We start from the raw sequence: 26,939 nt of genomic DNA on the forward strand, positions 1-26,939 counted from the left end.
GGTGCTGCTGGATTCATTTATGATATTAGTGTTGATGCTAATGTCCCAACACAGAATTACCTTCAACTTTGTACTTGACACTTTATCTAGAACTTCTGTTGATTTATTGAAAAAGGTTCCACACTACCACTTGAAGACCTGTATACACACAAAATGATTAACTTCTTGGTGATGGCAAACTCTGTTAATTCAAAGTGATGTCAAGTCCTGTTAATTCAAAGCGATATTTCAAAGTGTTTGTCTTCACTTACTGGACTGAGGTCATGACTTGATTTGAACTGTGTTCCTTTTCTGATATAAATGCGTGATCCTCCACCCCTTGAAGCAGTTCTGCAGTAAGAGTTTGCCCTTTCATACAATGATAATACGACATGTTGGATTTCTGTGTCTCTACACAAGTTCTCAGTAACACAAACTACACTGCAGTTCAAAGGCTGGAGCTCAACTAGTAAAAGTTGTATTTTTTTTATTGATTGCATGTTTTGATTCAGGTTTGTCAAATCTGTGGAATGACCAGTGTTACGCTTTTCCTTGTGACATGTGGTATGTGTGATACTTGGAGTATTAAAATCTGTCTCTTGAGTGTTTGTTCGAGTTATTAAACTGCTGGAGAGGCTCTTTAGGCAGGGGAACCTGTTGACTGGCTATATCCTAAAAAAGACCTACTTTCCCTACCCATGACAACAGGTATTTGACCACGTGTGGCCTGAGATCCATCCCCTATACTTTCATGAATCAGCTGTACCAATCTTCCCTTCCCAGTCCTGTTTAGGTGTAGGCCATGCCTAGTGAAACACCATCTATTGATAGCCCCGAGGGCACCAGAGAAACATGGGCACAATTGGCTGCATTCCGAGTCATCCCTAACCCCACACTGATCCGCGACACAACTCCATCAAGTCTTGGTCTATCATGACGCCGGAACAGCTGAACTAAGTGTAGGCTGGTGTCATGAGGCAGGAAAGCTATCTTGTCCAGGGCACCACCTATGTCACATGTCTCGTCCCTGTTAAAACTGTTTCCTACCCCCTCCACTATTACTACACGGTCGTCTGTTGTAAAGTCCTCACATCAAGACCCTAGGTCCTCTATCACATGGCTTAGCCCTGGATTTGGCTTGGAGATACTAGTTGCCTGGTACGCTGACCCTAAAGTTTCCTTTAACTGAAGGCCTACATCTCGCACATGGCTACTACCTAGCAACAGGACTTTCTTCTCCCTAACACTTTGTACATTCCTAGGCTTCTTGGCCTCGGTTGAAGTGTGCTGCACATTTCCTGCTCCTCGTTCAACCTGAGGCTCTTCTCCACTTACCTCTGGCAGTGGTAGATACCTGTTTTTGGTGTTGATAATAAAACTGTCACATCGCGGTCTCTTTCTTCCTAGCCTTCTACCAGCTGACAGTTACCATCCACCCCCCTCCCCCCTATTTCCCTTGATCCTTATCAGTTTCTTCCTTGCTTTATGCAACAGTGCCTGAAGGGCATAAATTTTCCTTTCCTATTCCGCAATCAAAATGTTCCCACTGCATACTCTGCAGTTCCAGGAGAGAGCCTTTTTTGTTCTCCCAACATTCTCCCTACTGCATCCCCCGCGCTGAAAATATTTCCTACAAGTTTGGCAACAAATCCTTCTACTCACTGCCCTATAACAGCTTCCACATTTCTCACTCATGATCACTTTCGAAAGAATAATTATATTTAAAGAAAGTTTTAAATTCGTCAAGGACGCGAGATTGGCTGCATGTACACAAAAAAAAAAAACACAAAGGTCTTAAGTGCGTTTGTTGTTGCTTTTGTACTGATTTAGAGATACAATGAATTAGTAATTACCTTGCTTTTGGAGAATTTAAATTATGAAGCGTGTTTGGTAAGGGATTTAAACATTTATAACTCGGAAAATTTAGGCCTAGATCGATTCTGTCTAACTAGTAAACAATAGGAAATGTGTTAGTTAAATACGATTTAGAAACGTTTAATTACACTTTTATTGTGAGAATAGCCACTGATCAAACTAGTAGCTGTCTCAACGTATTTTGCACTATCAAGAAAACTTGAATACAATTTTTTGTGTTTATATCACGCAAAATTTCGGTTTATGTCGCGACTATTGGGACTTTAGATAACACGCAGTTTTTTTTTTTTTTTTTTAGAACAAGCTCTGCTCGGACGCTGATGTACAGTTGTGTGACAAGAACGGACACTACAGCAAGTATACGAAACAAATTTAAATTTGACACTATTTCCTCTTAAATAAGTTCTTTTACTGGACGAAGAAACTACCTGTGATCTCAGTCGGCGGCCATCTTGGAAAAGTCCCCTAAGGTCGTGTATGTCGCCGAAGTTGCGTCCAGCTGAAAGGCTTCCTCTAGGTCATTGAGCTACAAAAAAATCGTGGCGCGTCTCCTTGTAACCACACGTTATGGATCGGGATCGGTTGGATACAGTATTTTGAAAAAAATAATGGGTGATCTAACAGGCGAAGCATGGGTTTCAGTAGGTACAGTTCTATAGCGAATGAAAAAAATAGTGACATAAAAAAATAATTCATGTAGAGTAATGAAATTTCGGGAATACATTTGTCTAGGTTACACACTAAGTGATTAACACTGCAAGATCACAGGTTCCTGTACAAGGGAGATAAGCCCCTGCAGATGTGAAATGCTGGTACATTAATAACGCGTGCAATAACCTGGATGATGAATGTCAGCACGCAAACGTCCATAAATTTTCTTGTGTAGGTGCCGGATGTCAGTTTCTGGTATAGAATTCCGTGCCTGTTACATCTGGTCAGTCAAGGCAGCGACTGTTAATGGTACTTGGGAATGACGCTGGAATTGTCATCCGGTAATGTCCCATAAGTGCACGACTGGTGACGGATCTGGTGATTCAGCATGCCAGATCAACATGTCGACACTCTGTAGAGCATGTTAGATTACAAGAGTGGTATGTGGGAGACCATAACCTGTTGACAAACAACCCCTGGCATGCTGTTCAGGAGTGGCAGCAGAACAGGTTGGATCACCAGACTGACGTTCAAATTCGCAGTCAGGGTGTGTGGGATAACCACGAGAGTGCTCCTGGTGTCTTACGAAATCTCAGCCCAGACCACAGCTCCAGGTGTAGGTACAGCGTGTCTAGCAAGCAGAAAAGTTGGTTGCAGGCCCTCAACTGCCCTCCTTCTAACCAAAATACGGCCATCACTGGCATCGAGGCAAACCCGCTTTCGTCAGAAAACACAATTGACTTCCACCCTGCTCTCCCTTGAGCTCTCGCTTGAAACCACTGAAGTTCCTAATGTCAGGCCATCTCGGTAGCAGCTGTTCAGGAAGTAACCAAATTGTAACAGCTCGTTATGTCACTGTGGAGACGACTACTTCTCAGATTGCTGCTGCAGAAGTAGTTCGATGAGCCATAGTCACACAAGGAACATGATGGTCTTCCCGGTTGGTGGTACCACGTGGCTGTTCTGAGCCCGGTCTTCTTCTTACATTCCCGTGACCACAGCTACCAGGTATCATATACGGTGGCTACAGTCCGGCGAAGAGCTTCTGCAATAACGTAGCAGGAATATCCAGCTTCTCATGTTCGTTGTTCAAACAGAGTGAGGCGTTGATAACAGCGTCTTTGTCGTCCTAAAGGCATTGCTGACTAACATCAACTCACCATGCCCAGTCTCAAAAGTGACTAGCGCTCACGTCTTTAACAGCATGTATTTGAAGCAAGCCAGATATGTATCTTCATAGTGGCTCTACTACTACCACTGTTATGCGACTAGCACGACATCTGAGTAGACATCACCTTTCAGATGTAGAAACACGTCTAACAATTTTCGTTTATGTCACACAGGTCTTTCTTTCTCCTGCGATTTTTTTTTTTTCTTTAGTTGTGCTGGGAGATATTGAGTGTGGAGCTCATCTTGGAAGTCTTGAGAGGGATTTGTACAGTAGGTAGGTAGGATTGAAAGATTTCAGGGAGTCATTTCAAGAGCTCGGAGGGCAAGGCTAGAAAAAACAGGCGGGGAGAAAGTCTTTGATGTTTGGAGACGGCCAATATTATTCAAGAATGGCAGTTTAATATGGAGGAACGACTCAATTTAATGGGAAATGTGGGACATATGAAGGCGTTATAAGCGTTTTTTGTGTTGTTCAGGCCATGAAAAGGCAGTTTTATACGGATAGCGAGGGAGACTGTATGCCGCTGAAAAATTTCATATGTGTTTTAATGGGTGGGATGAGCAGAATATTCAGAGAAGCGGAGCTGTTGATTTATCACAGAAATGAAGTGATAACAGACGTGAAACGGAATTACAGTGAAACCGCATTTACGCATTTCTCAGCTCTACTTGCACGTTGTATAATGTGCAGTTTTTCGATTTTGCATGCATAGTTACCCCTCTTCCATGTCTTTCATTTATACGTTTTCGCAATTTTACAGTATTATTTTTACTCTTGCTCAGTCACTTTTGTCGCAGTTACACATTATGAAGACCAATATCAATTATGTGTCCTTTTGGAAACCAGCTCTGGAAGATGGAGAGATCTGGAGAGATTGAATTCGACTCTCGGACCGTTCTTTTCATCAACCTGTCACCATCTAAAGCTGTGTCCCCAGCACAGAAGACCTCTCGTCGGCCGTGGGATCATCTTCAGCGGAGGCTGCAACGCTGTCTGTTCGAACCTGTGACGGTGCTTTTTACGGGCTGCCACTTGACCAGGTTAGTGTCTGTATCTACAGAGGGCAAGATCTTCCAGAGCAGCCAAATAAGATTCACCAGCGCAGCCGAAGTACTTTGTCACCCAGGCGCGCTAAAGCGGGCCGAAGTCGTCCAAAGTACTTAGGGTGCAATATCCTTACTCTTACGTTTCTCAGAACTAGTGAAATTTAATAAACAAAGCGATAGACTCGTAGGGCAACCATGAGAGATTATCATACTAAAAACTGAGTTAAATAAATGAAAAGTATATAAATAAGTTAGGTATTTTGGCGCCTGGCACCCGAACGTTCAGTTCAATCGGTGCAATCTCCCACGGGACTGGTACATACTGTACCACCTGTCGCTTGTACCTCACTCCACTTTTGTACCATATGCTACTTCACGTGTATCAAGCTGCATCAAGACGAGCTTGTAGGAAAATAAAACACTGGCAACCAGAGCCAGGAATATCACACCAATAAATCGTCTCGAAATACTTTTTCGTATGTGGTGTGGCCAGTGACTGTTGGTCTGCTGTCTTCATGCAAAGTCGCAGTTGTTATTGCGATCCTTAGCTACAATGCACACAGCGACGCTGTTGTTCTTGAGTTTGTGGCTGTCGATTTCAGATCGTACAAACTGGCGGAACACTGCTCCCCGTAGCAGACTTCACACGACGACACTCGGGGGTGCTGTTGACCGGCCAAGAGGCGGGTAGCTGCTTATGAACAGTCGGCACGAGACTTTAGCGGCAACAGCGGCAGCAGCGCGGCGGCATCAAAGTTGCTGCACCTGTTCTCAGTGGCGGCATAATGCGCCGCCCGCGTGAATGCAAGAGCGCTGCTGACAAGGGAACCTCCCCATCGCACCCCCCTCAGATTTAATTACAAGTTGGCACAGTGGATAGGCCTTGAAAAACTGAACTCAGATCAATCGAGAAAACAGGAAGAAGTTGTGTGGAACTATGAAAAAAATAAGCAAAATATACAAACTGAGTAGTCCTTGTGCAAGATAAGCAGCATCAAAGTAACTGTAAACTCTGAAGCGCCGTGGTCCCGTGGTTAGCATGAGCAGCTGCGAAACGAAAGGTCTTTGGTTCAAGCCTCCCTCGAGAGAAAAATTTTTTATTTTCAGACTATTATCAAAGTTAAGGCACTCAAACATAATCAACTTCGCTCTCCAAAATTCCAGGACATGTTCAGATTTGCTTGGACACGTGCGGGATTTGACGATCTACACACGGAAAAATTTGAAAACGTTAAACACGTATGTTTTGACAGAGCACAGGGAAAACTGTGCGACTATGAAACTGTTGCATTCATTTGTTACAGTTCATGTGGCAAACTCTTATGTTTTCAAAACTTTTTTGGGAGTGATTATGACATCCACAAGAAAACTTAAATAGGCAAGGTAGAAGAATCTTTTTACCCATTCGCCAAGTGTACAAGTTACACGGGTCGACAACATATTCCTGTCAGGTGACGCACATTCCGTCACCAGTGTCGTATAGAATATATCAGGCGTGTTGTCCTGTGGAGGAATCGGTTGACCTATGACCTTGCGAGCAAATGTTTTCGGTGCCCATTGGAGAGGTACGTCCTTTCGTCTACTAATCGCACGGTTTTGCGGTGCGGTGGCAAAACACAGACACTAAACATATTACAGTGAACAGAGACGTCAATGAACGAATGGACGGATCATAACTTTGCGAGAATAAAGAAAGTAAAATTTTCACTTGACGATGAACTCGAACGGAGAACCTTTCCTCACGCAGTTGCTCACTCTAACCACAAGACCACGGCGCTCATCAGCTAACACTGTCCTCTATTTTGGCTATGTTGCACACGGACTACTCAGTTTGTATATTTTGCTTATTTTTTCATAGTTCCACACAACTTCTTCCTGTTTTCTCGGTTGATCTGTCTTCAGTTTTTCAAGGCCTACCCACTGTGTCAATTTATAACTAAATCTGAGGGAGGTGCGATGGGGAGGTTCCCTTGTGAGTAGTGCTCAACAACGGCTTCGTGTAATGGGGCCCTAAGGAGTGGCAATGCGGCCCGCGGCCGAACAACCACACATTACGTACGGTACTGGCGGTAGTGTAAACAGGTGGACAGCACGATGATTGAAACTAGGAGAGTTTTTGCAAGGGGTGAACTGATTGTTTTAATGTATTTTCTAAGTTCCGTGCATGCGAAAATGATGAGTTCGCCAGAAACAAAAGATGATGTCTTTGCATGCAGGTGAAAATAGACATAATTGAGGAAGTGCAAAGAATCTAAAGTGAGATTCTCAAAGCGTCTCAAAAGCCAATATTCTACCTTAATTACCAGTGGTGACAAGATGTGCACAGTGATGGCATATGAAAACTTGATTTATCGATGGAGTATTGCCTCCAAAGAACAAACCACAATTGATTCATTCTTTAGTTCTAAGTATCTTTAGTACTTATAGCTTCGGCATAAACCTGTGTTGTTGTTGTTGTTGTTGTTGTGGTCTTCAGTCCTGAGACTGATTTGATGCAGCTCTCCATGCTACTCTATCCTGTGCAAGCTTTTTCATCTCCCAGTACCTACTGCAACCTGCATCCTTCTGAATCCGCTTAGTGTATTCATCTCTTGGTCTCCCTCTACGATCTTTACCCTCCACACTGCCCTCCAATACTAAATTGGTGATCCCTTGATGCCTCAGAACATGTCCTACCAACCGATCCCTTCTTCTGGTCAAGTTGTGCCACAAACTTCTCTTCTCCCCAATCCTATTCAATACTTCCTCATTAGTTATGTGATCTACCCATCTAATCTTCAGCATTCTTCTGTAGCACCACATTTCGAAAGCTTCTATTCTCTTCTTGTCCAAACTATTTATCGTCCATGTTTCACTTCCATACATGGCTACACTCCATACGAATTCTTTCAGAAATGACTTCCTGACACTTAAATCTATACTCGATGTTAACAAATTTCTCTTCTTCAGAAACGCTTTCCTTGCCATTGCCAGCCTACATTTTATATCCTCTCTACTTCGACCATCATCAGTTATTTTGCTCCCCAAATAGCAAAACTCCTTTACTACTTTAAGTGCCTCATTTCCTAATCTAATTCCCTCAGCATCACCCGACTTGATTAGACTACATTCCATTATCCTTGTTTTACTTTTGTTGATGTTCATCTTATATCCTCCTTTGAAGACACTGTCCATTCCATTCAACTGCTCTTCCAAGTCCTTTGCTGTCTCTGACAGAATTACAATGTCATCGGCGAACCTCAAAGTTTTTATTTCTTCTCCATGAATTTTAATACCTACTCCGAATTTTTCTTTTGTTTCCTTTACTGCTTGCTCAATATACAGATTGAACAACATCGGGGAGAGGCTACAACCCTGTCTTACTCCCTTCCCAACCACTGCTTCCCTTTCATGTCCCTCGACTCTTATAACTGCCATCTGGTTTCTGTACAAATTGTAAATAGCCTTTCGCTCCCTGTATTTTACCCCTGCCACCTTTAGAATTTGAAAGAGAGTATTCCAGTCAACATTGTCAAAAGCTTTCTCTAAGTCTACAAATGCTAGAAACGTAGGTTTGCCTTTCCTTAATCTTTCTTCTAAGATAAGTCGTAAGGTCAGTATTGCCTCACGTGTTCCAGTGTTTCTACGGGATCCAAACTGGTCTTCCCCGAGGTTGGCTTCTACTAGTTTTTCCATTCGTCTGTAAAGAATTCGTGTTAGTATTTTGCAGCTGTGACTTATTAAGCTGATAGTTCGGTAATTTTCACATCTGTCAACACCTGCTTTCTTTGGGATTGGAATTATTATATTCTTCTTGAAGTCTATTTGAACTATTGTACCTGTTACTGTACAATGTACGCATCTCCTGCTTGCGCGAGCACTTGAGTTTAATAGAATTATATTATAAAAAGTTTCATTTTAACATTAATCTCAGTTGTACATTTATTTTATCATCCCCCTTAATTAACGTATAGACGGGGTTTTACTGTATCTCTCTTTTCTCGGATTTGTTCTGTCTTAAGAGGAGGGCTGTTTTCATAGTTTGACGAGTACATTTTTTATCTTGACTCTATGACCGCATCTACTTGCAATCAGCACAGTCGTCGGAATGTGGAACCCTTTGAACACGACACTCCGGCTGTCGTGTCCACCTGTCAATCCTCCCCACAGGCTCGATTCATGTCTAGCTCACCTCCTTTCCTGGCAAGCTAGAGCACTGGGAATTATCTGTATGATTTCTCAAATGGCATATGGTTATCAATTAAGGCTTTGCCGAACAGAACCTCCATTGGAAGAAAGACTACCACATCTAGTATGAAGTTAAGGGGAAGATAACGTTACTACCAACGAAGAGGATAGCGGCATATCTCGAAACGTAATGTGGCACTGTAGAAGATGGTCCCAGGTTCACGTGGGAGGGGTTCGGTCACACGTTATTAACGCTACCCGTCCTCAACCAGCCTCCTTTAACTCAAATACCTGGATACATCCTATGAACGGTCTCGACCTATTTCGTTCCTGGTTCTTCCGCAATTCGAGTTGGTGATTTATCTCTGCTGACGTCGTCGTCGCGGCGACAAGAAACCCTAAACCCCCTTCCTTGTTTCGTAAAGTGATAGTTTACACCTCGTGCAACTAGTATTTCAATAAAAAGTTGTTCGTTCTTTGATAAACGTTACTTTCACGGTACATAATTTCGTCGACTAAATGTAAAACGTCCCTTTTCCTTCTGCCTGCAAGTACGCTCTATTCATTTGCTAACTAGGGTCATATTGCAGCCTTTATGACCTCTCTTACATCGGATCAGTGTTTAACACACACAATTGTTCTCAATCGTAGTTGCTTAAGAAATAACAATCCGTACGTATTATAGAAATGGATGTAAGTATCTTTATTCTCCCGGTATTTGGGAATGAGAGCACCTGGCGACTTGCATCAAACTTTACCCGTAATTACAAACCCTTGCGAAATCATGAAAGGAAAAATGTTTATCACGTACTACTTTTTCGCTCTTCAAGTAGTAAAAGTACTGCGTGACACACAGTGTTTTAATTTATTTCTCCTTTACTAATAATTATATTTGGCAAACACTTTTCAGGCAGTGTGCACATATAGAATGTAACTGCAAGAACGTATCACTGTACGAAACATAGATCAGGAGATATGACATCATAAACAGTGAAATCCGTGAAAAATTGACACATCATGCATTAAGTTTAAATTTATTACTTCTCTGCTAGTTTCTCTATGCGCAATAAATTTCGTTTACAGATCCCATATTTATCACTGCATGTATCTGTTGTGTTATATCATACATTATACGAGACACAGTTCGCCAGAATGACGTCACAAACATTAAGCACAACGCCAGAAGCTGCATAGTACAGGCGTGGACGCACATCTGTAAATAAATACTTGCGCAACGCCGGGTTTCTTTGTTAGTGTTTTAGAAAAACAAATAATAATAAAATGATATTCATAGAATTTAAAATAATTTAAATGTATTTAATGCTAATGCGAATAACAATAATATGAAATAATAACTCCAGTGCCAGAATTACAGTTCGCGCAGTAAGAACATTTCATGAGGAGGTTTTTGGAGGGAATCGAAGGCAAAATTGGTAAGCGGAAGGTGAGGTCTGGCTTGAAAAAAAGACCATTAGAGAAGGACTTTTAGTGCACAAACGCTAGACACCAAGCAAACATCATCAAAGCGACAATCGAGAAATCAGCAGACTCTGCAAAGAAGCTGAGCTAGGAAACTTTCGATCATATCTTCAGCGGTTGTAAAGAGATGGCGCATACAGGTTAGTGATTATAAGTAGAGGCACAATGGTGTAGGAAAAACGATCCAATGGAACGAATGCCAAAACCACCACCTGCTGGTGACAAGGATGTGGTGAGTCCAAAGGCCGCGAAAAGTTGTCGAAAACGAGCATGCCAGATCATTGTGGGACCTCTGACTTCAGAAAAATCGAATACTTGATCACAATACACCTGACGTCAAAATTGTGAAGGACAAGAAAATGTCTGTCACCACCTGCTATCTCAGGTGATGGGTGAATCGACGCGGAACAACTACGAAAATATACGAGGATTCAAAGTCGAAGTAACGCGACTCTGTCGCAAGCCAGCGAGAATTGCCCCAGTGGTCCTTGGGACACAGGGAGCAGTGCCAAAAGATTTCAGTAGGTGCCTGGAAACCGTTGCCATTGATAAAATATCTCTCTGTGAACTACAAAACCAACGATTTATCCACACTTATAATACTTAATCATAAATGTCTGAGAATTATCCGACTTGCAAATCCAGTGGAGTCACCGCATTTACTAAGCTTAAGGTTAAAATAATGGAGATACTAGCGACTGTGGCGGATAAAAAATTTATTTATAGGTGTACAAAGTGGTATTTGCTGACATAGCTAGTTATGAGAGACAGAACTTTTTATTTGGAAGTGATAAATGCTATGGGAAATGAGAAAGCTGTTAGCTCGAAGGGTGGATACTTGGCTGTATTGCTGTAAGGAATGCAGACAAGATGAAAAGCAGACATATCGTTCTGTTAGCACATACGTCATTAACTGCGTTTTGTGCCCGAAGATGCTATTCAGTTCTCTGACACAAGGAGGGTGGTAATTCCACAGCCTGGTTCCTGTTACTGTGAATGACTTCGAGAAAGAGGCTAAGTTATGGACGGAGAGGATTGTTGTGTTGATGTCAGGGTGAGATATGAGGGACTGTGCTCGTTGATAAGACGGTAAGATACAAAGTGTGTGGAAGCATCTGATGCCTTAAAGGCACAACCACGTTAATTAAAAAAAAGAAAAAAAACCTAAAAGCCATTAACTCAAAATTCAGACGCCAAAAGAATATTTAGAAGGCAGAAGGCCTCACGTTAAGTAAGTTTTGTGGCGGTGTTCGTAGCGACAAGCAATTCGCTATAGAAACGGCTTACGAAGTCACCGCCACACTTTTAATAGCGGGCCGACCGGTCCGCTGGAACAGTGAACAGAAAGATGAAAACCCAAACACTCTGATTAAATAAAGTCGGTACTTATCTTTATTAACGAAGATACAGTAACACAGTAGGGAACTCCGTGTCTACAGAAATCTGTCTAGTTCGAGTCGGAGCGGCTAGGTCAGCGTCGGCTGACGACAAACAACAACTCTGCTGCGATGAACACACAACTGACTAGCAAGTACACAATTCGGTGGCGAGTATACAACTGAGCGGCGAATACAGAACTGTCCTAGCGCTCGCGACTCCAGCGCTTAAGAAGCCAGAAGCCAGCGGTGGCGCGCGCAGACTTGCGGCGATTTCCTGTATCGCTGGCGCTGCTTATGCGGACGGCGTCCGTACTTTGATGCTGCCAACCTTTTGGCAGCGGGCTCGGGTGGCATTACTGGCTAGGATATAACAGTAAGTTCTTTAATTAGGCTGAAAGCCCAAAAATCTAACACTTTTAAAGCAACAACCTTAACTTAAAGACGCCTCAAGGCCCATGATTTAAGACTCAAGGTACAATTAAATAAAATAACACAAGCAGAAGGCCTTATCTTCAATTAGGCTGAAGGCCCCAAAGAATCTGATGCTCGAAAGACAAAGATCCTTAGTTTAAATGGCTGAAGACCTCATGACATAAAACTGAAGGTAAAATAAATTTAAACAAAAAAAGCCTTATCTTAAATTAGGCGTTGGCCCCAAACAATGTAACACCCAAGCAAGGAAATTTAATTTTAACACGGCTGAAGGCCCATGACTCAAAACACAACAAAAATAATTTTTAGTAGGCAGAAGGCCCATGGCTTTATCTTTAAACAATATTTTAATCAGGCTGAAGGCCCAAGCAATCCTTGAAAAGCAAGAAACTTTAACTTTAGAGTGGCTGAAGGCCCATGACTTAAAACACCACTAAAAACGATTCAAATTTAATTCGAAACCATCGGATATGAGCCATACAAATACGCACAACAGAAAATATGAAAAGGCAGTGCAGCTAACGGCGCTCACAAGTTTCGGGGAGCGGCCAGCACTTGAAATACAAACGTTCACTTAGGTGAGACAGGTAGTCGGCCCAACCATTCTCGATCCGACGACAACCCTACAAACAGACAGTGAACGGACCCACCGAAAAGGTAACTTGCGCTCCACTCGACCAGCACACAACCGGTAGTTCAACGTAAACATAAAAGGCATGGACGCCCACAAGCAAGCACACATTAAGCTGTCGTACTACACACCATGCTGGACAGTGACAACGCGGAGAGGAAAGGACACTGACTAAATTTACTTCAAAGGCCAGGGCAGGTAACCGGAACGTTAATGGCCACAAGGCAGAAAACTCCGCTGATGCACTTGAATTGTATATAACCAAACACAGTTCGACTCCACTGGACAGTGGCTAAACCTTTGCCAACTCGAACACACACATTGTTTCTCGCTTGAATGACCCAACAACCAACAATGAGAACCAAACCGCACAATTTGAACAGTCTTGATTTGCTGGTAAATTAAATCCCAACTCAACTTTGGTGTCCACGGTCGGTGAGCCACAGACCTCGTAGCAATGAGAAAAGCCCCACACGCTCCCGACACTGCCTAGAGACCGCCAGTGGGCAAGGCCAAACTACGCCCTGCGGAGATTTCCTCGCTGCTCCACGCCAACCGACCGACTGCCGCACGTCAGCACGGAGACAACACTAAAGTAACTGAGCAGTCGACATCACAAGCTATACACACTTTCACGAACACTAGAACGAAGAACGCAACCAATGCTAAAAACAGCGACCGAGCAATGACATGGCCGAACCACGAGTTGAGGCTGACACCGCCAACCCATAAGCGATAGGTGAGCAAATACACGTCGTCCGGTAAGACAACCAACCGACGATCAACCAAGACCGTCCTCAGTTCAAGACATGAATGCCGGCGACGGTCGAGAGAGACATGGCTACCCACCGCCTCACTACTGCTCTAACCCGACCGACTTCCGCCACTTCCCAACTCTACGACTGCCAGGTCCCAATTGCACTGCAGGCGCGTTCCAACTCGCTGCATGACAGATGTCAACGGGGAAGTAATGACAGTCAGTAAAGGTAATACGGCAGGGTTATATCAAAAAGCTTTGCTGCTGCTGCCGCTCACGGGCAGGCAAAGCAGCAACTCAATGACAACAGAAATTGAAACTAACATAACGAGGTGGCAGTATGGTAAAAAAAGGATGTAAAATAAGAGATGGTGCGAACGGAAGCCACACACAGCTCATGCTGTTTTCCTAGAAAAGTGATAAGTGGCTCAATACTTTAAAAAATCAACCTTAATCTCCTATTGATTCAAATTTTTTGAGACTGCTCAAACGTCATGTTGTAATAGAGTATCATACAACTATTTGGGTATTACGAATTGTCAATGACAAAGGGTGAAAATGATGTTGGGTAAGTGTGGTTTTCGTGTTAATTTGTCCGTTTTCAAGGACTGCAAGCAGATAAACGCATATAATGTGAGGCAGCAATAGATCCGCTACTTTACATTTTTATCGTAAACTATAAACAAATTGTGAAGATATGAGTTTTCTCCTTATATGACGTCGCAGGTTTGTTGTGTCTGCTCCCGTTCTTAATCTTTTAATGTAAATGCAGAATTCTACTACACTGATACCGTACTTACACTTCCAGACTAGGTATGGCGCCATTCTGTAATACAACTGACAGTGAGGAATTACCTTGTAGACCAGATGGGGCAACTCTTTCCCACTGCATGTATTTCGTGACACCGTTCTTCGTGAATTACTTCCATACTAGGGATGGAGCCATTCTGCAACACAACTGATGTCCGACAACAACGAGAAATTATCATATAGACCAGATGGGGCACGTACAGCACGCTGAATGTATTTCCTTACTTTTGTCGGCATTGTTATTAAAGCAGCACTGATTACTTCTCCCATTTGCTATAATAACGCAGTATTTAAAAAAATGGAAATTTTATGAAGAAAAATTACTCGTTTTTAAAGAAAAGGTTTCTTTAAAAACCAGAAATTGTAGCACTGCTGTTACGGATAACTGACATTTCACTTTTTTATCGGCCCTTAGTACGAAACAAAAAACATCTGTTATATCCGTGATCAAACAAATACTGAAAAATACTGGTTATTGAGAAATAAAATATCGGTATCGGCTTCAACCGATATTTTTTATTCCCATTCCTAGCTCGGGGCCTCGTGAGCTTTCCCGAGACACACCTTGCGGGATAACATTGTTGTAATCAGCATTTGGATGTACAAGTTCTGACACAGTGGTCCGGTGGAATTTAAATACTGGAAATGACCATGAAATTGAGCGGCTACCTAATCTAGTTACGAAACACCAAATGAACTTGAGTGTATGATAGGTACAAAACAGTCAACAGGTTGCAACAAAATTGGATGTGGTAAATCTAGAATGATTAATTACATTTGTAATTCTGAGTTAAATAGTATGGAATTACCTTTACTGTCGAATTCGAAATTACGAAAAAAACTGTACTCATATACGCGCCCTGTACATTATGCGATGTACCCAAAAGCAGAATCAAAGCATTAAACTGACATGACTTTAAATATTGTTTACACAAGTTTATAGTACCAATGTTGTTGAATAAAAGTACACATGCATCCATACATACACTCAGACATTCCAACCTATGCCGCCCGCTTAATACTCTAAACAAACTAACTCTGAATACGTGTGAAACAGCTGTCACATTTGAATGAAACGCCTACTGACGTCCTCCACCAATCGGAACAAACCACATTTATGGCTGTTTCACACATACGACTTATAATGACGGTTTTCATATCAGTCGACATCGCAGCGTAAACTACACTCCTGGAAATGGAAAAAAGAACACATTGACACCGGTGTGTCAGACCCACCATACTTGCTCCGGACACTGCGAGAGGGCTGTACAAGCAATGATCACACGCACGGCACAGCGGACACACCAGGAACCGCGGTGTTGGCCGTCGAATGGCGCTAGCTGCGCAGCATTTGTGCACCGCCGCCGTCAGTGTCAGCCAGTTTGCCGTGGCATACGGAGCTCCATCGCAGTCTTTAACACTGGTAGCATGCCGCGACAGCGTGGACGTGAACCGTATGTGCAGTTGACGGACTTTGAGCGAGGGCGTATAGTGGGCATGCGGGAGGCCGGGTGGACGTACCGCCGAATTGCTCAACACGTGGGGCGTGAGGTCTCCACAGTACATCGATGTTGTCGCCAGTGGTCGGCGGAAGGTGCACGTGCCCTTCGACCTGGGACCGGACCGCAGCGACGCACGGATGCACGCCAAGACCGTAGGATCCTACGCAGTGCCGTAGGGGACCGCACCGCCACTTCCCAGCAAATTAGGGACACTGTTGCTCCTGGGGTATAGGCGAGGACCATTCGCAACCGTCTCCATGAAGTTGGGCTACGGTCCCGCACACCGTTAGGCCGTCTTCCGCACACGCCCCAACATCGTGCAGCCCGCCTCCAGTGGTGTCGCGATAGGCGTGAATGGAGGGACGAATGGAGACGTGTCGTCTTCAGCGATGAGAGTCGCTTCTGCCTTGGTGCCAATGATGGTCGTATGCGTGTTTGGCGCCGTGCAGGTGAGCGCCACAATCAGGACTGCATACGACCGAGGCACACAGGGCCAACACCCGGCATCATGGTGTGGGGAGCGATCTCCTACACTGGCCGTACACCACTGGTGATCGTCGAGGGGACACTGAATAGTGCACGGTACATCCAAACCGTCATCGAACCCATCGTTCTACCATTCCTAGACCGGCAAGGGAACTTGCTGTTCCAACAGGACAATGCACGTCCGCATGTATCCCGTGCCACCCAACGTGCTCTAGAAGGTGTAAGTCAACTACCCTGGCCAGCAAGATCTCCGGATCTGTCCCCCATTGAGCATGTTTGGGACTGGATGAAGCGTCGTCTCACGCGGTCTGCACGTCCAGCACGAACGCTGGTCCAACTGAGGCGCCAGGTGGAAATGGCATGGCAAGCCGTTCCACAGGACTACATCCAGCATCTCTACGATCGTCTCCATGGGAGAATAGCAGCGTGCATTGCTGCGAAAGGTGGATATACACTGTACTAGTGCCGACATTGTGCATGCTCTGTTGCCTGTGTCTATGTGCCTGTGGTTCTGTCAGTGTGATCATGTGATGTATCTGACCCCAGGAATGTGTCAATAAAGTTTCCCCTTCCTGGGACAATGATTTCACGGTGTTCTTATTTCAATTTCCAGGAGTGTACTTATTGCTAGAGAAATCAGAATCGTCATAGCATGATAAATACAGGGAATGAATGCGAGCATGTGTGACTCGCATTCCACGCATTACAGGGGAATTGTAAGGGGCATAAGGACTAAACACTACATTTATATTTTAGTAATGTTGTGGTTATTTGTAACATTACTGTCGATGTAAGACAATATTACAGGTGGAACAACATAATAGATTGAAGAGAATACACATAATACACAACTTCTTCAGCTGAGTGCTTTCCGATACTGCCGCGAGCTGTTGTCTATGCAGTGTCGTGTACTTCTTTCCGTCGAGAATTGGCGTATTTCGCGTCGATGATGCAAACCTCTTCACCAGGAATTATTCTGAATTTAGTACTTATTAATTCCAGAACCTTCTTGAAAGATGTTATGTTTGTAATGTCAGTATATTCTGGAATATCCGATGTTTGTAGAAACAGCTGCACTCTTTGTCCAGGTGCTTGTGTTAAGGCTGTACATCGGTGACAGTAATCAACGCGCTTTCAGTGCTAAGTGTTGTGCTTCACTGAGAAACCTTCCTTCGAATTTGGACCCGACTGTGGCTTTGGCGTGACAGTGTTTGGAGGTGACGCCGGTTACATCAAAACATTTACATTACGGCGGGACGCATTGAGCGGCACGTAAGCAGTCGCCTACAGGGCCAGGACCCTAAGCGGAAGCAGCACACAGTGCCCAAGATCCGTATACTCATACTGGTGGATTCCAAAACATTGCTAAGTCTCTTGCACATCAAAAATCCATCATAGACTTTCGAAACGCTGGTCAGGACTTGACGGAAAGCCCTGAAAGGACTCCACAAAATCGCCAAATACAACAGGTAGGCCGGCCGAAGTGGCCGTGCGGTTCTAGGCGCTGCAGTCTGGAACCGCGAGACCGCTACGGTCGCAGGTTCGAATCCTGCCTCTGGCATGGATGTGTGTGATCTCCTTAGGTTAGTTAGGTTTAACTAGTTCTAAGTTCTAGGGGACTAATGACCTCATAAGTTGAGTCCCATAGTGCTCAGAACCATTTGCACCATACAACAGGTAGTGTGACATGATGATTTTGGCAAACCTATAACTTTACCTGGACGGGTCGTGCCAGAAATGATTGAAAAAGAACAAATACAATTTTAATAGCTGGGAAAAATTCCAAGCCGAAGTGAAGAAAACATTTGATAGCAATCAACAGCAAGTCCGCGTAGCAGAAGAACAACTGAAGAATAGGGCCCAACATAGTGGCGAAACGACACTGGTAGACTAGAGGTGACAAAAAATTCCCATTCCAAGGCCGTACAGCTCATAATCGGTATGCCAGTCAGGTAAGATCGCCGTTAGCGTGATGCAATCACGCCACCGTCTTACCAGGTCGAAGAAACGCGTTTCGTAAAGCAGCGTGTCTCATTGCGTGGAGGTGTCCGTAATTTCTCGATGCACATCCTCGGTCGAGAGGAGTGATCGACCCTTCAAGGTCCTTTTTAATGATCCGAAGGCGTCACAACCGCAGGGGGAGAGACCAGGACTACATCGCGGGTGCTCGGGTGCCTCTTACTCGAGTTTGCGTGATTTCTGCGCTACTACAATTTCACGTTATCATGAAGGAGCAGCATCCCTTGACACACCATTCCTCAACGGTGGATTTCGACAGACATGCTCCCCGTACCCAGTCTTCATTTTCCAACGGAAGTCAACCGGTATTTGTCCATCGGCAGCCAAGACAAGAATAACAGCAAGCTCGTCATGTTTGGACACATTTGGTAATAACATTGCTATACTTCACGTTTCCGCATTTACTGCACGTCGGCAAGATACGAAGGACATACAACTCTCTGGTCAAGATGTCGGTGCTTGTATACCGAATTGGAGCCGTGATACGTTGTGTATATGCTGCCTTCAAACGAAACATTTTTCATCGCACCATTAGTATAGATAAGCCTGAACAAAGGACGGGAAGGGAAACAAGACTTTGAAGAGCAGGACTACAATTATCGATTTTCATTTACAAACTCATATTTATTTTTAGTAAAAATAATTCTTTACCAATGTCCATAACAATATGTGCCAGTTTGACTACGCTTTGAAATTCACAACTTAAGTGGTTCACATGGCTCTCAGCACTACGGGACTTAACATCTGAGGTCATCAGTCCCCTAGAACTTAGAATTACTTAAACCAAACTAACCTAAGGACATCACACACAGCCACGCCCGAGGCAGGATTCGAACCTGTGACCGTATCGGTTGCGCGGTTCCAGACTGAAGCGCCTAGAACCGCTCAGCCACACCCGCCTGCCGGGAAACAGAAAGGCTGATAAAACTCACGTTAACGCACATAAACAAACTGGCGCACCACAGTGCAGCGCCGCCCCAGATACTGGACGATACTGCTAAAACATCGGTGTCACACCAATAGGCTCCCGCTCGCGGCAAATGCGCTACAATCACGCGGGGGCTCGAACTTTAGGAACATAATTACGTAGCGCTGTCGACAAGAATACTGTGGTGTCACCAGCAGACACCACACTTGCTAGGTGGTAGCCTTTAAATCGGCCGCGGTCCGTTAGTATACGTCGGACCCGCGTGTCGCCACTGTCAGCGATTGCAGACCGAGCGCCACCACACGGCAGGTCTAGAGAGACTTACTAGCACTCGCCCCAGTTGTACAGCCGACATAGCCAGAGATGGATCACTGACAAATACGCTCTCATTTGCATTGTTAGCATAGCCTTCAGCTACGTCATTTGCTACGACCTAGCAAGGCGCCATAGCATTTGATAATTAATATTGTGAAGCATGTACCGTACCGAGAGATGTTCTACAATTGTGGATTAAAGTTAAGTATTATATCAACTACGTACTTTTTTTGCTACTATTAATTCCCCTAACTGTTCCAGACCTCACGCCAGTCAGCGTGTAATTAAACGCGTGCATTTCGGCCTCCTCTAGCAACACTGTGTTGGCTCTTCTGCCAACACTACAAATACCAAAGCTTACGAACAAATAAATTAAACCGAGATACACTGAGGAGCCAGAGAGACTGGTACACCTGCCTAATATCGTGTAGGGTCCCGCGAGCACGCCGAAGGGCCGCAAGACGACGTGGCATGGACTCGACTAATATCTGAATTAGCGTTGGGATGAATTGACACAGTGAATCCTGCAGGGCTGCACGTTCCAAGGCGTATCAGATATACTCAGTGGTCTTCATGTCTGGTGAGTCTGATGACCAGCGGAAGTGTTTAAGCTCAGGAGAGTGTTCCTGGAGCCACTCTGTAGCAATTCTAGACGCGTGGGCTGTCGCATTGTCCTACTGGAAATTCCCAACTCCATCGCAATACACAGTGGACGTGAATGGATGCCGGCGATCAGACAGGGTGCTTACGTATGTGTCACCTGTCACAGTCGCATCTAGACGTATCAAGGGTCCCATATCAATCAAACTGTACACCCCACAGACCATCACACATCCTCCACCAGCTTGAGTAGTCCCCTGCTAACATGCTGGGACCATGGATTCAGGAGATTGTCTCCACACCCGTACACTTCCATCCGCTCGACACAGTTTGAAAAGAGATTCGCCCCTGCAGGCAACATGTTTCCAGTCATCAACAGTCCAACTTTGGTGTTGACTGGCCCAGTCGAGGCGTAAAGCATTGTGTCGTCTAGTCATCAAGGGCACACGAGTGCGCCTTCGGCTACGAAAGCCCATATCCTTGATGTTGCGTTGATTGGTTCGTTCGCTGACACCTCTCGATGGCCCAGCAATGAAATGTGCAACAATTCGCTGGAGGTTTGCACTTCTGCCACGTTCAACCATCCGCTTCAGTCGTCGTTGGTCCCGTTCTGGTAGGATATTTGTCCTGCCACAGCGATGTCGGACATGTAATGTTTCACCGTATTCCTGATATTCACAGTACACTCGTGATATGGTCGTACGGGAAAACCCCACTTCATCGCTACCTCGGAGATACTGTGTCCCATTGCTCGTGCGGCGAGTATAACACCACGTTGAGACTCACCTGAATCTTGATAATCTGCCATTGTAGCAGTATTAGGCGTTCTAACAACTGAGCTAGACACTTGTTACTTTATATAGACGTTCTGACCGCAGCGTCGCATTCTTCCTGTTTACATATCTCTGTATTTGAACACGCATGGCTGTACCAGTTTCTTTGGCGCTTCAGTGTATCTCAGTCCTCTTCTAACGTTACTCTCCAAAATTTTCCTTTAGAATCTAATCCAAAGAAACCAAAAAATTATTCCGTCAGCTACGCATCTAGAGATGCCTTCACACATTTTAAGGTAAGAAGGAGTTTAAAACATGAAAAATAAACATGAACCACTAACCAACGTATCTCAGAGACCAAAGCGAACTCGAACCAGATTCAGCGAAGTTCAGATGGTTCAAATGGCTCTGAGCACAATGGGACTTAACTTCCGAGGTCATCAGTGCCCTATAACTTAGAACTACTTAAACCTAACTAACCTATGGACATCACACACATCCATGCCCGAGGCAGGATTCGAACCTGCGACCGTAGCAGTCGCGCGGTTGCACACTGTAGCGCGTAGAACCGCTCGGCCACTCCGGCTGGCTTCAGCGAAGTCAACAAGCCAATGTGCAGATAACATACTTTAAACGTAAGGCCGGTAATTGAATCAGTGGCTTAAAATATGCATAAGCCACTATAAATGATGGTATTCAGCATATACGTTTAGCTACCAAGAAATATATTTTAGTCTTATGTTTGTGCAGTAGTCTAATATAATTCAAGTACTTATTAACAATGGCCTCTAAGACCACAAAATTTCAGTTTAAGACAAACACTTATGTCTATTAAATAATAAATGAGGTGCCACAAATTTTAAAACTATCCCTTAGTACTAATTAATCTTCCAAAAGAAATTTACACCACAAATTGGTCTATGAAATCTCATAATGGTTCAAATGGCTCTGAGCACTATGGGACTCAACTGCTGAGGTCATTAGTTCCCTAGAACTTAGAACTAGTTAAACCTAGCTAACCTAAGGACATCACAAACTTCCATGCCTGAGGCAGGATTCGAACCTGCGACCGTAGCGGTCTTGCGGTTCCAGACTGCAGCGCCTTTAACCGCACGACCACTTCGGCCGGCTGAAATCTCATAATTCCCAAAATTACATAAGGAAAGCTAAATATGCAGCAGTGCACTCTGAATCAACCGTATGGTAACTGTTCCATCGAACTAAACTGCAACAAATCTCATAAAGCCATGCAAGGCGGTAACCGAGTCAGCAGACAGATAAATAACACCGACCGTTGCCCAAGTACTGCAGTCCAGTACCATCGGAGACGACTCCCAAAAGCAATAACGGCGACGATTCTTCCAAGTCGCGTACTGGCTCTATCGGAATCCATGGCTTGTGCTTGAAAGAGCTGTCCGCCGCCAAGCAGCGTCGTGCTCCAGGACTCGGCTCTTACTAACTCACGGCGGGGGAACAGGGCTTGTTTTGTGCGTCGGCACGGCAACGATAAATCCAGAAACACTATACCACAATCAAACAACCTATCGAGATGCCAATGTATCAGACTAATAAACGAGTGAAAGATACGACTCGAGCTGCCACGGCTGTAATATGTCTACGAAATTTGGTTGACATTGTGAATCCGAATAAGAGAAAAACCGACAAAATATCAAATTTCATTGAATGAGTCGCAGAAGGCACGTTCCAAGTTCTTCTGGTAAAGAATGTAAAAACAACTGAAAAATTCATATAGTAATACCAGCGCAACAGAGAGGGCGCCAAAAAAACTAGTAGACGCATGGGTACTCAAATACAAAGCTATGTAAAGAGACAGAATACGGTGTCGGCAAAGCCTATATGAGACAACAAGTGTCTGGGACAGTTGTTAGAGAGATTACTGTTGCTCAAACGGCAGGTTATCAAGATTTGAATGAGTCTGGAGGTCGTGTCATAGTCGGGTATCGAGCAATGGGACACAACATCTGCGAGATAGCGATGATGTGGGTATTTCCCCGTACGACCATTTCACCTAGTATACCGTGAATATCAGGACTCCAGTAAAACAAAAAACTCTGATATCGCTGCGGCCAGAAAATGACCCCGCAACAACGGGTCCTACGACGACTAACAAGAATCGTTCGACGTGACAGAAGTGCAACCCTTCCGCATACTGCTGCAGATTTCAGTGCTGGGCCATCAACAAGTGTCAGCGAGCCAATGATTCAACGACAAATCATTGATATAGGCTTTCGGAGCCGAAAGCGCACCCGTGTAGCCTTGATGACTGCATGACACAAAGATTTACGTCTCGCCTCAGCCCGTCAACACCGTCAGTGGACTTTTGATGACCGTAAACGTGTTTTCTGGTCGGATAAGTCTCGTTTCTAATTGTATCGAACGGATGGACGTGCATGGGTGTAGAGACGTCCTCATGAATCCATGGATGCTGCATATCCGCAGGGGACTGTTCAAGCTGGTGGAAGCTGTGTAATGGTCTTGTGCTTGTGCAGTTGGATCGATATGGAATGCCTGAAACGTGTAGATACTGCTCTGACAGGTGACACGTACGTAAGCATCCTATCTGATCACCTGCATCCATTCATGTCCATTGTGCGTTCCGAAGGACTTGGTCAATTTCAGCGGGACCCCACACGTCCAGAATTGCTCCAGGAACTCTTTTCTGAGTTTAAACACTTCCGCTGGCCACCAAACTCCCCAGACATGAACATTATTAAGCACATCTTGGACGCCTTGGAACGTACTGTTCAGAAGAAATCTGCACCACCTCGTACTCTTACGAATCTACGGACAGCCCTGGAGAATTCATGGTGCCAATTCTACTTGTTCAGACATTGGTCGAGTCTATGCGACGTCGTGTTGCGGTACTCCACTTCTGCGATCTCGCAGGGCCCTACATGATATTATTAATGCAGGAGTACGTTTCCACAGTACCCTCTCTGCATCCGGCTGGATTGTTGTTCAGTCAGCGATACTCTACAAGAGCTCTGGCTAATTCGTGGATTATCCCCAGTGCTGATTCGGTATTTCACCATGGGTCGCTTGGTCTGTCTTTTTAGCATTCCGGATCTGATGCATCCAAAACCCGATGCAGAACGACTATTACTGCCGATGTCGTTCCTTGGGCACGGCAAAGCCTATTGGCAATTTGAAAGTAGCTTCCTCCTATGCATACTCTGAGGCGGAAATGGAGCATGACTCTTCGTCGGTGACATCAAGCTGACCTTCCTGGACTTATTCGGCTGTCGATAAAGACGGCGATGAAATTTTTTGGCATCTTGATGGCTGTCAACCATGGTGGATTTTCGTATGACGTGATTCCTAAACGATGTTCCTTCTGTTACAATCTATCGGATGAGAGAGATGTCCTTCTAGCCGTTATTTGCAGCAGGGGAATCCTAATGTTGCCGCTGCTTGTTTATTCAAGCGCTTCCCATCTGACCTCTAGAGATTATGTCGATTCCGTTACGGGTCCCCCTACCTGAAAAATCTCAGAAGGTCCTGAGAATCGAACGCGCATTGTTTCACATTGAAGGTAACGACGCTAACCATTTGAGTATAGAGGTGATCGTTCAGTACTCTGTTAAAATTAATAATTTGTTGACAACAGTGTTTGGTGTTTAAGCATACATCCAAGCAACTGTCGTTGAGAGAAATCTTGATTTTGCGCATCATTCGTACGTAATTTTGAGAAGTGCCTTGTTATGATTTTGTTATGAAATTGATTTGAAACCATAATAGCAACAAACACTCAAACTCGACCGGATCATAATGTACACAATATAAAAGCGAAGCGTGCACTCGCTGTTAGCAGTAATTCACTTAGCACAACGACTGCGGAAACGAGCCTACAGGCTGTGGAGACAAAATGGCTCTGAGCACTATGGGACTTAACATCTATGGTCATCAGTCCCCTAGAACTTAGAACTACTTAAACCTAACTAACCTAAGGACAGCACACAACACCCAGCCATCACGAGGCAGAGAAAATCCCCAACCCCGCCGGGAATCGAACCCGGGAACCCGGGCGTGGGAAGCGAGAACGCTACCGCACGGCCACGAGATGCGGGCGGCTGTGGAGAGGTAAGCGTGTAAGCGAGCGGATTACATCAGTTCTTCTGGCCGCCTTAGGGAAGGTAGCATTTCTATCATTTTTTTGGCCTCGGCGGAGGCCTTCTGTCTCTTAAACTTCCTCTGATACACCATTTCTATCTGTGAACCCGTCCATGGTGTTGTATTTGTTTTCGGATGCAGGTGTGGTCTGGTTACGAGTGTATAGCATCACCTGGCTGACATGATAATGGTCGGGTCTCAGGCGCTTGCAAGTTGCCACACACTCATTCAGGAAATCTAAGCTATCCTAAGGTAAATTCTAGAATTCGTTTTCATTTTCGAGACGCTTAAGTTTTCCAGCTGCTTCAGTCTCCTAAAATTTAACAGCGCAAGTTTGAAACTGCTGTATGTAAGACCATAAAGGAATCTACAATAATATTGTTTCGGGAACTGAAGGGGGGGGGGGGGCACCCGACACCCCACCAGCTTTGATCCGTGCCTGACGCCATCACTTCAACAACAATCGTCCCTCTGATTACCGAAGGTAATCCTCGATTGTCCGTATTTGATAGTCAAAGCTCTCTTATAGTAATGAAAAATGAAGATGCACTGAAACATTTACTTCCAGATAGATGTTTCTTCTCATATTTGAAAGTAATGAGATGAAAAAAGAGTGAGCGAGGGCTGAAACTAAAATGGATGTTTTATTTAGTGTCCGGCCGGTGTGGCCGAGCGGTTCTAGGCGCTTCAGTCTGGAACCGCGCGACCGTTACGGTCGCAGGTTCGAATCCTGCCTCGGATATGGATGTATGTGATGTCCTTAGGTTACTTAGGTTTAAGTAGTTCTAAGTTGTAGGAGACTGATGACCTCAGATGTTACGTTCCATAGTGCTGAGAGCCGTTTGAACCTTTTTTATTAGTCGGTGACTGGATTCGGGCTATGCAGGATGGCAAGTAAAATGTCCGTGCAAAATATCAGTACATAAGTTGGTACATATGTGTATCATCCCAATTAATAAAGTTGTATAATGATATTTATTGTTAAGTACAATCTCCTTCTTATTTCTCATGGCCTTTAAACCGTTTCTGCACCTTGTTGATATATAAATTCCAACTTCGCAATGTTAATTTGATGGAGTGACCTGACACCCTACCTGTTGCTACCCCTACTTCCATTTCGTCTCCTGCAACTCGGAGGAAATATTCGCGAAATGTTAGCGAAATGTGTTCTCACGAGGGATGCGGTTACCAGCTCGATAATCGTCTTACCGGATGTGGGAAATCGTTTTAAAACCAAATCCAGGCTGGCTGGCACACAGACTTTCTTCATTAGTCTCCTAGTCGGACGTGATCCGGGGCCCTCGCACCTCCCCAAATCTGTGCGGTTATCCAGGAAGGTATACTAAGTCCCATGAATAAAGCTGATGATTGATGATGATGATTATGTGTTTAAAGGGACTAAACTACAGGATCATCACTCCCTCCATTTCGTGAGGGAAACAAATTAAAAGGTAGAAAGCGAAAATATGGGGCTTGGTTGCTCCAACTATTTAAGTAAGTCAAAGTGTTTGAAAAAGGGCGTGACAGTAGTTGTAACACGATGGGTAAAAGGAAATAGAGATAACCCAGGCAGTATCTTCCACAAGAAGGTTCAAAGGCACAATAAGGTAAGGTGGGAAGTAAGTAACCTGTGGTCACAGGGGGGGTACGCACTGCAATTGGGGGGGGGGGGGGGGGCTGTACCCCGATAACTACCCCTAATACTCAAAGTAGTGGAGCATTATAGTTTAGATAAATCTGCTCTCCATCAGGAATGAAACACTTTGGAAGTGGCTGTCTCGTCTTCCACAACCATAATATGGTAGGTG

The sequence above is a fragment of the Schistocerca piceifrons genome, chromosome 3 (assembly GCF_021461385.2).
Source record: "Schistocerca piceifrons isolate TAMUIC-IGC-003096 chromosome 3, iqSchPice1.1, whole genome shotgun sequence".
In the NCBI taxonomy this organism is placed as follows: Eukaryota; Metazoa; Arthropoda; class Insecta; order Orthoptera; family Acrididae; genus Schistocerca; species Schistocerca piceifrons.